Genomic DNA, 13,108 nt, shown 5'->3' on the forward strand with positions numbered 1-13,108 from the left:
AGGGTGATTATACAAGTGTGAATGTGCCTTGCTCTAATTGGTTGCCTCAAAAATAGAAAAGATTGTAGTGTTTAACAACTGCAATCACCAATCATGGTTGGCACAAACACACACCTACACACACTCATTTAAATGCGTACACCCACCCACACACATCACACTCAACGAATCAATCCCTTCTCGGACAAATAACAGAATAAAGAGTGTGGATAACCAGATCAATATTGCACCTTCAATGCATTAAAGTTCATCGCCATGTGGAGTTCTGCATAGATGCATGACCCTCTTATTAAGCTGAAACTACATTAATTCCGCCGGTCAATATAAGCAATTTTTGGAAGAAATCAAGCTACTGCGAATACAAGAATCCATGGGAAAAGAGGATGACTAATTTTAACAAAGAATCCAGAGGTTTTTAAATGTCAAGGGTTGTCTTTGCACTTGGGTACCAGCCAAGACTAAGATGTCAGGCAAAATTAATAAGACATTGTAGAGACTAATAGTCATTCACTGAAATTTGAATGTTTGCTTTAAAGGTTTCGTATTAATAATACCTAATCAAATAAAAATTATTATAATTATATACAGTATATGGGTGTTTCTTCAACTTGGGGCACTTTTGGCACTGTAAACTTCTGGAAAATAAAGGTCTGTTGAAACATTTTTCACACTGTCTCTGACTATTTTTTTAAACTTGTCTACTGGCAATTCACAGCAATGTATGTACATACCACAGGAGATATATTTCATTATTTATATTTTTTTTCTGAAAGTCAAAAATTCCATCTCATATCTCAAAATCTGCATTGTGTTTAATAGACTTCTGTGGTGGAAATGATGTTGATGCAAATTACATTTTTAAAACGTTTGAAGTAAAATATCCAACTCCTTTGTCTTGTTAAAGCTAATTTCATAGCTAACATGTTATGTATCATAAACACAATTAAATAACATTTTCACACATTTTGTTTGTGTGTTTCTTATAACTTAACTGGAAATGATGCCCGATAGAAATATTCTGTTCACAAGCAGGGCTGGACTGGGAAGAGAAATCGCCCCGGGATTTTACATGGCAACTGGCCCAACTGTTGAACAGGGGGGGTGTCCGCTGTCCTTTTCTGCATAGCGCGGCACGTTTTGAGGTCCGTTCTGCATAACGCAGCGACTCATTGTTGCTTATCACGGCCCATTCAGCACCACCAGCCCGCTCGGTTATCTAGGAAAATGCCCAGTATGCCAGATTACCAGTCCAGCCCTGCTCACAAGTGATATTTACCAAATGTTTCTGTTACATTTCATTCAATGGCACATAGTACACCAACTTTTAGTGGCAAAATTGTTAAGTGTGGTAGAAAAATGTGGTCGGACAGTCATTTTTGGAAAAGATATATATATATATATATAAATAATTTTCAATTATATAAAATCTATACATAAAAGGCAGTAGAAAAGTACATAAAATAAATGCTGAAGGTAAATGCCTGGTAAAGTTTCAGATTTCAAATTCAGATTTAATTAGACATTCAACTTACAAAAAGTTAAAGTGAAATCTGTACTATTTACTAAAAATCAGCCCCTAGGACTTGAAAGTGACCATAGTTCAAGAAACACCCATTTATATGATAAATATTGAAATATGAAATTATATAATAAGTGAAATTATACATTATCACAGAATATGCCCAACAATACTGATCCAGTGGAATTTGAAATAATGTTTAAAATAATGTGTTTGGTTTGTCAGTGACAAATCATAAGTAAGAGAGGTACCATATTAAAACATTATTAAAAGTGCATAATAAATGTAATTCAATTCAAATATAGAATCAACAGTTAAAATTGTATTATATAATTATTAATTTAAATAATAGATGAAAAATGTGCTTTATTATATAGAATAAAGTATTTAAAATTAGCACAACACTATTTTACAATAACATACTCTGTCATGGCAGTTTGCGACCATGCACAAGTCTTATCTCTGCCAGGTCGTTAAACACAGAGGCTATACTGGTTATAATGAGGTCAACTGCTTCTATAATGTCTGATAGCATATCTGGCCAGCAGTTACAGCACTGACACAGTGTTGGCATCAGATTGCAACAGAACATAGACTGCATGGATATTAGTCCAGTGCATGGACTGGCTGTTATTGTAGTGTGGATTTTGCATAGGTCAGCCGGCACTTTGCTGAGGGCCAGCCCTGTGCACTGATTGGATGGAACTCATTATGGGATGTGCTGCCATCAAGACATGCATGCTTTGTGTGTGCATGCTAGTGTATCTATAGAAATAGTACAATGGGCCGAACATGTACGCAATCCTCTGCTGCACGACTAAGGAAGCTATTTTTTCACTAGGCCACGACACTACATAGCTGGCATGTTGGGAGCAATAGAATTAAATAGAATGTTTCTTTAATTCATTATTTATTCATTTATTTTATCAGCCACCCCAAAAGAATGGATATTAAAACACTGCCTTTTTTTGTTTGTTCTAAATCTGCTTGTGTTAATGGAAACAGTATAAGCGTCATAAAATGCAACTCACAGCAAATCATATAATCTGCTTCCATTAGCTGCACAGCTGTTTCAACCAATGCATGTGCATTTCTACTGTTGCATGGCTGGTCACATGTTTTGCTCCATTTATGATGTCTCTGAATATGCTAGATAGATGCCGTAAAGTGATTTGCGCTAGTGGCCCTATAGCGGTTTTCAATCATATTAGTTTAAGCATTCCCATTCAAAAAGGTTACATACTGAATAATCTATTATTAGGGGGAGTAGAGAGAATTTTAATATTTTTTTTAATTTTTTTTTTACAATGACAGTTGTAGTTATATCTTCTAAATGTGATTAGGCTACTAATTTTTATGAGAAATATATATATATTTTTTAAAAGAAACCATAGCTAAAGGTGATGCAGTTTTTTTTATGCTTAAATACTTTCTCATCTCTCTGCTTAATGTAGACAGACAACTGTAGGTAAGCTATAGACTGATCACACCATGATAAATTCTACTGCTGAAATCAGTCTGTGCTTAACCTAAATTAAACAAGAAATGTTGCTGAGGTGAAATGTCAGCAGGAGTTTGACCAAAACTAGTTGTATTTTTAGTTTTAAATGATGTAATGCAGTCAGCAGTAAGGCATATTATATTAACTCTACTCACTAACCCCAACGCCATACCTAAACCTAACCGTCAGTGGAGTAAAAATGTATTTTTAGAGGGAAAATTCAACTGCTGAAATGTACACATCATTGTTTAAGTGATTGCAATTACTTCCAGGTTTCTATGGGTTCAGAACCCATGTCTCTGAATGAACATGATTACTTCCTGGTTTCCATGGTACCAGATCCCTCCAGATACATTTGAAAACTGTGTTTTCGTTTTTCAAAACGCTCTCCGTCCAAAGTGCCATTTTAAAGTGTTTTCCAAAAGTTGCTTGTCCACACATAACGCATGAAAATGCTTAAATCCCCTTCCTGCGCATGCAAAAAATTGGAGTTGCATGTACGGTCTGAAATACAATTGTCCTTGTGTTCGATCGCTGGGCGGCAATTCCGAGTTAACTTCCTGTCGCCTTTGAAGGAATGCAATGTGAAGGTGGTACAAAGTAACATTTATCTTTAACAATGCTCAAAAAGTGAATATCAGGCACAACAGTGCTGCTATAACATGGGCTGCCATCTTGATTGTTTTGGTTGACTGTATCACATGACAATAAATACATCATCGTTTTAGATATATCTGTTTTCCCAGTCCACATTAAAACAAAAAGACTTCATTTTCAAATATATGCATTTGGGAAAGTGTTTTCGAAAAGCTCACTTTTTTATGACAAAAACACAGCCACATTGTGAACAGATGGCCAAAACCAAAACGTATTAACATTTTCAAACTAAAACGTATTAGTGTGGACGTGGCCTGTGTAAGCCATTCATTGGTTTATTTTCGTGAAATTGTAAACACTGTTCCACCATTGAAACATTGTTCGCCCTTGTTTGTTTGAGAATCCTAACCAATCCGATCAAGCACCTTTGACTGAACCAAGGGCTTGACGCTTGAGTGGGGAAAAAAGTATTCCAGTTCCAAAATTTTGAACAATACAAAAGCAATTTTGTGCAGATTTTGGTACCAGGCGAAAATGCGCTGCCATTCAGCATAGCTTGTCTATTCAGGTAGTGTGACATGAAGCAGGATGTGTGAGAATGAAAATTCAAAGCAACAATTGTAAAATGAAACAATTTATAAGGCTATAATTACTGTAATATTACCAAATGTGTTACAGATGCCTCTCAGACGCTGAGTATGCACAACGCATATGTGTGCTGTAGGAATGGAGAACATAAATGACTACAGAATTTTCTTTTTACCTTTAATACAATTTTTAATTCATCCGCCATGCATGAGCCTGTTTATTTGTTGCCTAACTAGGCATCAATTTAGTACCAATAAAGATGCACAGGACTGTTATCATGCTGAAAATAAAACTTTGATATCGAGCCAACCCAACCCTAATGAGTCCAGCTTAATATTGTGTGTATCCGTGAGAGACAGATTTCTGCTCTTTTTTGGGTGTGAATTATTCTTCTTCTGCTCTCTTTTTTCTTACTACTGTGATTTGACAGTGCCTCTTGTTTTCTTTTCCCTTTTTTTTCTCCACACTGCCCTTCCAATTCTCTTTCCAAGGGCTCCCTCCTGCCCCCCCCCTCTCTCTATCTCTCTCTCACTCTCTCTCTCTCTCTCTCTCTCTCTCTGCAAACAGGCAAACAAACAGCTGCCTTTATCCCTGGCTGGTTAGCTGTGGTGCCTCATCCCTCAGCTCAAAATACTCACTGACAAACATACACAAACATATTAACCAGTGCACACACATCTGGGGCAGACTTGGAAGAGAAATCATCTCTGGATTTTACATAGAGACTGACCAAAAAGTTGATGAGTTTAGGTGGGGGTGGCTTTTCAGCTTATCCGTTTCGCCCCGTTTCGTGGCCGGCCCACTGGAAAAAGTCCTGGTTCTCCATATGACCAGTCCACCCCTCACACAACCCAAGCTACTACAACCTGAATTTTACTGGGAGAGTATGCTTACAAATGACCAGGCGTGACATAACACGGCACTTATCATGGCTATAGATCCGCATTGATCATGCCTGGCATATCACTGCATGACATGTAAGCTGAACTGGACTTAGTGGTGTAGTTGGTAGTGCTTGAATGTGACAGTAAAGATAAATTCCCTTATGTTCCCAAAAAATGCTGCCAAATGTGTTATTATCGAATGTGTTTGTATTGCGTTTGTTAATACAGTTTATGCTGCCTAAAGAAAAGAAAATAGAATTACATTTTAGGTTCAAGGTGAACGTGTTTTGTATTACTTTATGATTGAATCATTTTAGTCATTATTTCATTAATACAAAGATAACTGTATATATTACTGAACCTGCAGAGATGCGTTCAAAATGTGTAAGAGTGAACAGCTCTGTCACAGCACCTCACGAGATGATCAGAGATCATTTGCAGCATTCTCATAGATTACATTATTCTTGCAAACAGTTTTCAGTTGAATGAAAAAGAGAAAAATGAGTGATAACGCTTTACATGCGCTCGTTTCACTAGACAGGCTCGTGCTGCACGCCTCTGAACAAACAGTGAATCCGACACAAGCACTTTTCTTTTGTCTGTTCTTAAAAAAATAATAAAATGTGTTTCAAGCATATCTTTTAGACTAACAGAATTTCTTGTCATGTATCACTCCGAGACCTCTTACATGTTATCCACCTGTTGCGGGCAGATGAGCAAAAATACTCATGCATGAAATACATTTGGACGAGGAGCTCGTGAACTGGATTGAGCCTCGTTGCATACACGCAGTGTTATACATTTTAAATGGTTAATTCGAACAAATCTTAATAATTCGGATTATAAGGTATCTAGAAGTATTCACAGTATTTTTAAGTGCTCACGAGAAAAATACAGTGCATGTTCATTAACGCAATTTATTAATATATATGTTATATCTATATCTATATCTATATCTATATCTATATATATATATATATATATATATATATATATATATATATATATATTGTATAACACATTACTGTTATACAATTCATATAAAAAATGAATGCAAAGATATGTAAATAAGTTCATCTTTTCAGAGCAAATATAAATATTTAAGCTCTATTTATTTTAGTACTGTGGCTTGACTCGACTCGACTTGAAACTCATCAGGACTCGACTCGACTTGGTTGAGGTGAGTCACTGACTTGACTTGACTTGACTTGCTTGATTTGTCTGCACTGAGACTTGACTCAAGACTTGATGGTTAAGACTTGAGACTTGCTTGTGACTTGAACATGTGTGACTTGCTCCCACCTCTGCTTCCTATAAAAAGGAAGTCTCTTATATGGAATTACTTTGAATTGCACGATAATGACAGCAGGGTTACAGTCTGTAAGCTTTGCATTCCTCGAATTGTCACGTGGTGGAACTACAGTTAAAAATGTTAACACATCTCGACACAACAAGGAATTTGTTATGTTTGGTAAAACAAAAGCAGAGGCTGTTTTTATAAAGAGCTTAACTGAGACCAGTTACTCTAAAATGTGGAATACATGTTCCGACATAAGTTTAAAATAATGTTCCCATTTAAACAGATTTTTGAAGTTGTGTAATTAATTATCAGTGATTTGAAAAAAGGTAGCATAAAAAAGCAGACCACCAAAACCGTAGGTATAGGCACACATTTTTTAATTGTGCATTCCTTATGAAAACCTTTAGCATTTTAATATGCATTTAAAACAAAACAAAAGATTACGTAGCTTAATTTATAAACAACTTTTTTCAAAAGGTTTAAACTAACAATTAAACCAACTTCTTAGTTAACCTCTTAGCTGACTTCGTAGAGATGGCAATCGTTAGGAACGATTCAAGTCCTGATTTCACTTAACGATTGCGGTTTTGATATAAATTCTTATAGTACTTCCATTTCTGTTTCCATTTAGTAAATAGACCAGTTCTCGATACCCAACCCTACTTTTCCAGCATTTTGCTCTCAAGTACATCTCGGTTATGAACACACACAGAATGAAAGGATCAGTAAAAGACAACATGAAGACTGTTTAAATTCTGTTTAAATTCTTTGGGCTATTATTTCTACCGTTGATTCTCTTTCTCACTTTCCTGTTCCCCCATTCATACAGAACTCCGTTCAGCTTGACTTCACACTCCAGGACTGCAATTGCGCAGGGATCTGACTGACAGGATGTGAACAGAATGATGCATGACTGACATCCTGTATCCCATCAACCGAGTTCTTCCATTTCATTTTCAAAGGAATGCATTCAAGGAATTTCACTCAAACTAAACCACCGTGGAACTTCACTTGAGCATTTGTAATACTACAGCCGTGAAGTGCATTGGTACAGATTTGTACTGCTTACATGCACATTAGAAACTGAGCCATTTCATAACTTCCCACACAAAATGCAAAATGATGTGCTATAGTTGGTTATTTTGTCAGCGGCAGATGGCATGTCCTTTTATGTGATGATCAGTGAAAAGAATATGGCTTTCCCTTTAGCTGTTAAATCGGCATCAAATGGCATCCTAGAATGTGAAAAAGAAATTCCACAGCAGGAGCAGCATAGTGTCTTGTTAAACATGTTGGATAACTGGAGCTGTTTTGGACGGCTCTTCAGAAGCAGAAAAAAGGCGGTTTTAATTAGGAAATGTCTTGGCCTGGATGGATTGTGATATTAAGTAATCACACAGTGGTATTGTGTTGGCGACCAAAATGGGTGTGAAGCAGGTTAAAGAATTTTAGCTGGCAGAGTCCCTTTGACAGCATGAGTATCATGTAAATTGCCCCATATCTCGGTGCTCAATTGATTGGATTCTTTTTCCTTTCACAGCTGTAAACAAGCGCAATCCCACCCCCTTGCCGAGTCAATAGACATGATCTGAAGACAGCAGCCAAACAATCCACGATCTGTCCAGACGGACCCATTTGGCTAATTTAACATGCACTCAATTTATGAAAAAGAGCTTTCATTGATTTTTCTATTCATATGCATTTGTTGATCAAGACATTTTATTGTGCTAGATGATCATGCCGATGGTTCCTGATCAGCATAGTATGAAGGTGCAACAGGGGAAAAGGGAATGTGATGCAGTTGGTATGCATCCCCATCTCCCTTGTTCCAGATGTAGTTGGGTTTTTGTGACTGTGCACTCAGAGACTCGCACAAAAGCCTTGATGCCTGGTGCCTGCAGTTACAGGCTGTTGCATTCATCCACACATTTAGAACAGCACGTCATGACACAAAGGCCACAACTCAGCCACAGTCTTGAAAGGGACGCCTAGTTCTTGCTGGTTTTGTGCCTTTTCACAACAACTGGGGCAGACGCAACAGCATCCACGCCAGCTCCTCTATCTTGCTGTATCTCGGTCTGTCACCCCCAGTGGGTTGCAAAAAAACCTTTCAGTCAGTACTGAGAGGAATTAATGAACTAACAGTATAAAGATAGGTTCACATACAGTCTAGCGCAAATAAACAACGCAAAAGTCATTTTTAGCACCAAAATTATTAACACACGTTTTTGTCACGCAATATTTTTTGTTTGCCTGCATGAGTTATTCAGCCAACAAACAACTTTAAATAAATCAATCTAGCCTCCAGATTAAAAACATATGGGTCATTGCAGTGCAATATTTCGGATTCGGTTTGAAGAAGTTAGTAAAAATACTTTTGTTTACAAATATTTTCAGAATTTCTTTTTCACATAAAAAAATAGAACAATCAACCTAGCCTCCGAATAAAAAAATACAAATATGTCTCAGTCATTGCAGTACCATATTTCATATTCAGTGTGAAGCAGTTCATATCTATCATTCATCAATAAATAATTTTGTTTTAAAATCATAAATAATTTTTCAAGCCAAAAATAGAACAATCAACATACGTACAGGGTTAGAGTTAATAAAAAAATCGTCATAGCCTCTGAATAAAACAACTTATGACTCATTGCAGTACTATATATATCAAACTTCATGAGACACAGTTCATAGAAATGTGTTATTTTGTTTTGAAATTTTGTTGTACATGTTTTTCATGCCATAAATATAGAATTGAATATAGGCCTATAAATCGTTTTACTAAATAACTAAAATATATATATATATATATATAATTCTGTTATACAAAGTATTGCTAATTAGCTATTTAGTTATGCATCAATTACATAATATAGACTACTGAAATCTGTGGATGCTTAATTCTTGCTTGATTCAGCAAGCTACAATTTCAAAACCAAGCCCTGAGCCCTGCAATGTCCATACGGACCTCAGAAGACTCATATTGAATGGGCCTTACAGAAAGCTACAACAAGCACAAATCCTATGCTGCTGTATGACTGAAAGGCTAACAATACAATGACCCTGTGGGAGCCAAAAAGCAAGGAGGAGAACAGACAGAGACAGGGATTTAAATCTGTTATTAAATAAATAAATAAATTTAAAAAAATGAAATAGTACCAGAAAAAAGCAAGGACCTTGTGCACTCATGGGACACTGGTGCACTGAACAAGAGAAAATGAAAATGATATGTCCTTTCACCAGCTGGCCCTGACCATCTGCATACACCTTTACTTAATGCAGCTAAGTGCACTCGAGGAGGACAGAGGAATGAGAGCAGGTGCAATTCAAAGAAACATTAAATGCCATGAACAAGCTCTCTCAAGATCTTTCAAATCAAGGGCCAAGACACAGACAAGTCTCGGTTCTCACCGTTTGTGTTTGTTTAAAAATATAACACAAGGTTGCGGGGGAAACTAATCATAAGGGGTTTAGTGGAAAGCACTGGGAACAAGCTTCACCATTGAATAAACCCCATGCAAACCTGCTGTTAGTCGCCGAATCAGACTATTTGCAACTGATGCCCAGACTACTCAACATACTATAATGGAGACTTGCCACATAAGGAGACATAAGTGGTGAAACAGATTTAAAAAATTCACACATTTACAGGTTTCCCACACATTTAACCAAAAGCATTTCTATGAATTTTCCAGGTGCGACTGGATCAGGATTTTTTTTTAAATCACTTTAAAGAGACTGTGTTTGTGTGTGTGTGTGTGTGTGTGTGTGTGTGTGTGTGTGTGTGTGTGTGTGTGTGTGTGTGTGTGTGTGTGTGTGTGTGTGTGTGTGTGTGTGTGTGTGTGTGTGTGTGTATGTGTTAGCGTGTATTTATCACTTTGTGGGGACCAAATGTCCCCATAAGGATAGTAAAACCTGAAATTTTTGACCTTGTGGGGACATTTTGTCGGTCCCCATGAGGAAAACAGCTTATAAATCATACTAAATTATGTTTTTTGAAAATGTAAAAATGCAGAAAGTTTTCTGTGAGGGTTAGGTTTAGGGGTAGGGTTGGGTTTAGGGGATAGAATATAAATTTTGTACAGTATAAAAACCATTATGTCTATGGAACGTCCCCATAAAACATGGAAACATAACGTGTGTGTGTGTGTGTGTGTGTGTGAGATTTAGACATTTCCATGATTTTTATTTATTTTAGATTTTACTCATTTCCATGACTTCCCCAGGAAATCATAATTTCTTTAAATTCCCTGGTATTTCTAAGTCCCAGTTTTTCTATGACCATGGGAATACTAATACAATTTTCTTTGTACATTCCTTCCCTGTTTCTTCTTCCAGTTTGTGTGGGAAACAAAATCTTGGTTGGATGCTTGACCATCACAGCCATTGTTTCAAGGAGAGGTAAAATGGGATAACATATCAAAAAACGGACAATAATGAGGTTGCGACTGTATCACAACGTGGATCCATATGTCATTGACTTGAAAGCACTTCCAAAATAAAGATGACACAGATGCAGCCACTCTATGTCAAATCCTTTTTATCATCCGCAGGAAATGCTGAGCAGTGGCTACTTTGGCCAAAGCAAAGGAGAAACGACTCAAATCAATTTCTCCAATGATTACTGCCACATTATAAAAATTGGAGCTATCATTAATATTGTGCTAATGCTTGACTATAATTCATCTGCTCGGAGCTCAGAATAATTGTTCTGACAGTCGAACAGAGACACATAAATCCTTCTCTCTGTTCAGAGAGAATGTTTGGCAGAGCACCAGTTCGAAAACAGAGCACTGCTGAGGACACTGGCATCTTATCCCTAAAGTAACATCAAGAGACGTCTGGTCGCAAAGAGGCGGGACATTAAAAATGGAACCTGCTGCTTTGAGACAATTCAACTTTGATCCAGTAACATAATTTACCTATATGATATTGCTAATGTGCATAGATCAGAATACTCTATTAATATTACTATATATGCTTGTTTGCTTAATTGACCATAATGAATGCAAATGCAATAACATTATACAAGCTTGGATCTGATACCACTGCTTATGTAGGCCTGTACATTTAGTACATGCCAAAGTCGTGGATTTCTGCTGTCATGCTGCGAACTAACAGCTGAAAATATGAAAACACTGGCAGTTAATGATTACAGACATAATGGTTTAGGAAAGTGACACAAATGATATCTGATAGATGTCTAAGAGAAGCTGCATCGTTGCTTTTCTCATTCTGAATCTCTATATCACTCAATTCTTGCTTATACATCGTGATATCTTGTTACACATCCATTCATATCTAATGAATAGGTCAAATAAAACAACAACTGTGTTCTTGTTTATCGGATGAATATTTCGCAGTATCGTACCTGTTCAATGTATCACCGTGAAAACTTTTCAATTTGATTTTCAGCGATAATTAAAAAAATACAAAAAAATATTATTATAATTTGTGGCTACTTTACGAAGTGTTTGTTACGTCAAATGGCTGATCTTACAAACGTAGGTTATGAATGAACACTGAAGTCTGATAAACTGTATATTTAGTGGAATTAAAAAGCAAATGTTCCCATTTGTGAGATATAAATAACCTTTATCATTAAAAATGAATCGTCACGCGCGATCGTTTACTTGTGTCTCACGCGATGTTGACGCGCCATGAGCGCGCGCGTGCTATTTGTCCATACACGCATTAGATATCAATAAAACATCGACAGATAAAGCTCGTCACATGCCTCACCAGCCAAAAGTGACAGATATTTCCGAACTGCTTCCTCCTGCTGGATGTCCAAACCATCTTATACTATTAACGTCGGGTTCCTACCTTACTGTGATTCGTCCTGTTCTTCAGTGAATCTCATTCATTTCTTCACGTCCATCTGTCGTTTCTCTGTCGTATTCTTTTTCCGCTCTTCTTCGTGCGGATGCATGCAGATGAAAAATTAATAGCCCGCTATCTTCCCCAATAATCGAGCAGTCCAGAAATTAACGCGGGGAGAAAACAGGCGATAAAGACGAACAAAACGATGCAAAACAAACCGACATGTTAAGTCAATTGTTAAAGAGCCGTGCGCGTGTCACAATAACAATAAAGCAACTCGCATTTGCATGCGAGATCTGCAAAGACATTATACGGATCTGTGATAGGTCCACACTAGATTCGTTAAAACGACAGAATGCGCGAATAAAATATCGCCAGCAGTCCCGTTATCAGCACTGAACATCACGGGGAACGTCTCCGCAAATCCAAAAAATTAAATATCGACGGGCAGAAATTTCAAGAGTGGAAGGAGGAAAGCCCATGACTGTTCATATCTGACTCGAGCTTGTCCTATTTCAGACACACACTAGATAGAAAACGAAAGGTTCTGGTGTCGACCCATGTGTCCTCCCGCCTCGATCCCAGCAGTCGCTCTGACTCCCTCCGTCTGAAGAAAGCCAATGTCTCTCTCTCTCTCTCTCTCTCTCTCTCTCTCTCTCTCTCTCTCTCTCTCTCTCTCACACACTCTCTCTCTCACCAGCAGACTGAGACTTCTTATTCCACCAGCAGTAGCTGAATGCCATCTAAATTAATAAACCATATACAGGTTTATTCATTTGCACCGCGCGTGACCGTGCGCAAAATGCCAATTTATTATTGATCAAGTCTCAATGACGGATTCACTGGCTGATTCACCCTCGGATCTGGTAAATAATTGGTAAGTACTTGCTACT

At 37.3% G+C, this 13,108-nt stretch overlaps 1 protein-coding gene across 1 annotated transcript in view; it reads right to left on the minus strand.

The window, feature by feature from the left end:
* Nucleotides 1–12,811, minus strand: part of adgrl1a (adhesion G protein-coupled receptor L1a) — a 233,484-nt gene extending 220,673 nt beyond the window's left edge. The window contains exon 1 of the mRNA XM_052132835.1: nt 12,219–12,811. The gene's annotated coding sequence lies outside the window, so the exon portion shown is untranslated. The remainder of the gene's footprint in view (nt 1–12,218) is intronic.
* Between the last annotated feature and the right edge of the window lie 297 nt (nt 12,812–13,108).

The sequence above is a fragment of the Xyrauchen texanus genome, chromosome 8 (genome assembly GCF_025860055.1).
Source record: "Xyrauchen texanus isolate HMW12.3.18 chromosome 8, RBS_HiC_50CHRs, whole genome shotgun sequence".
Classification (NCBI taxonomy): domain Eukaryota; kingdom Metazoa; phylum Chordata; class Actinopteri; order Cypriniformes; family Catostomidae; genus Xyrauchen; species Xyrauchen texanus.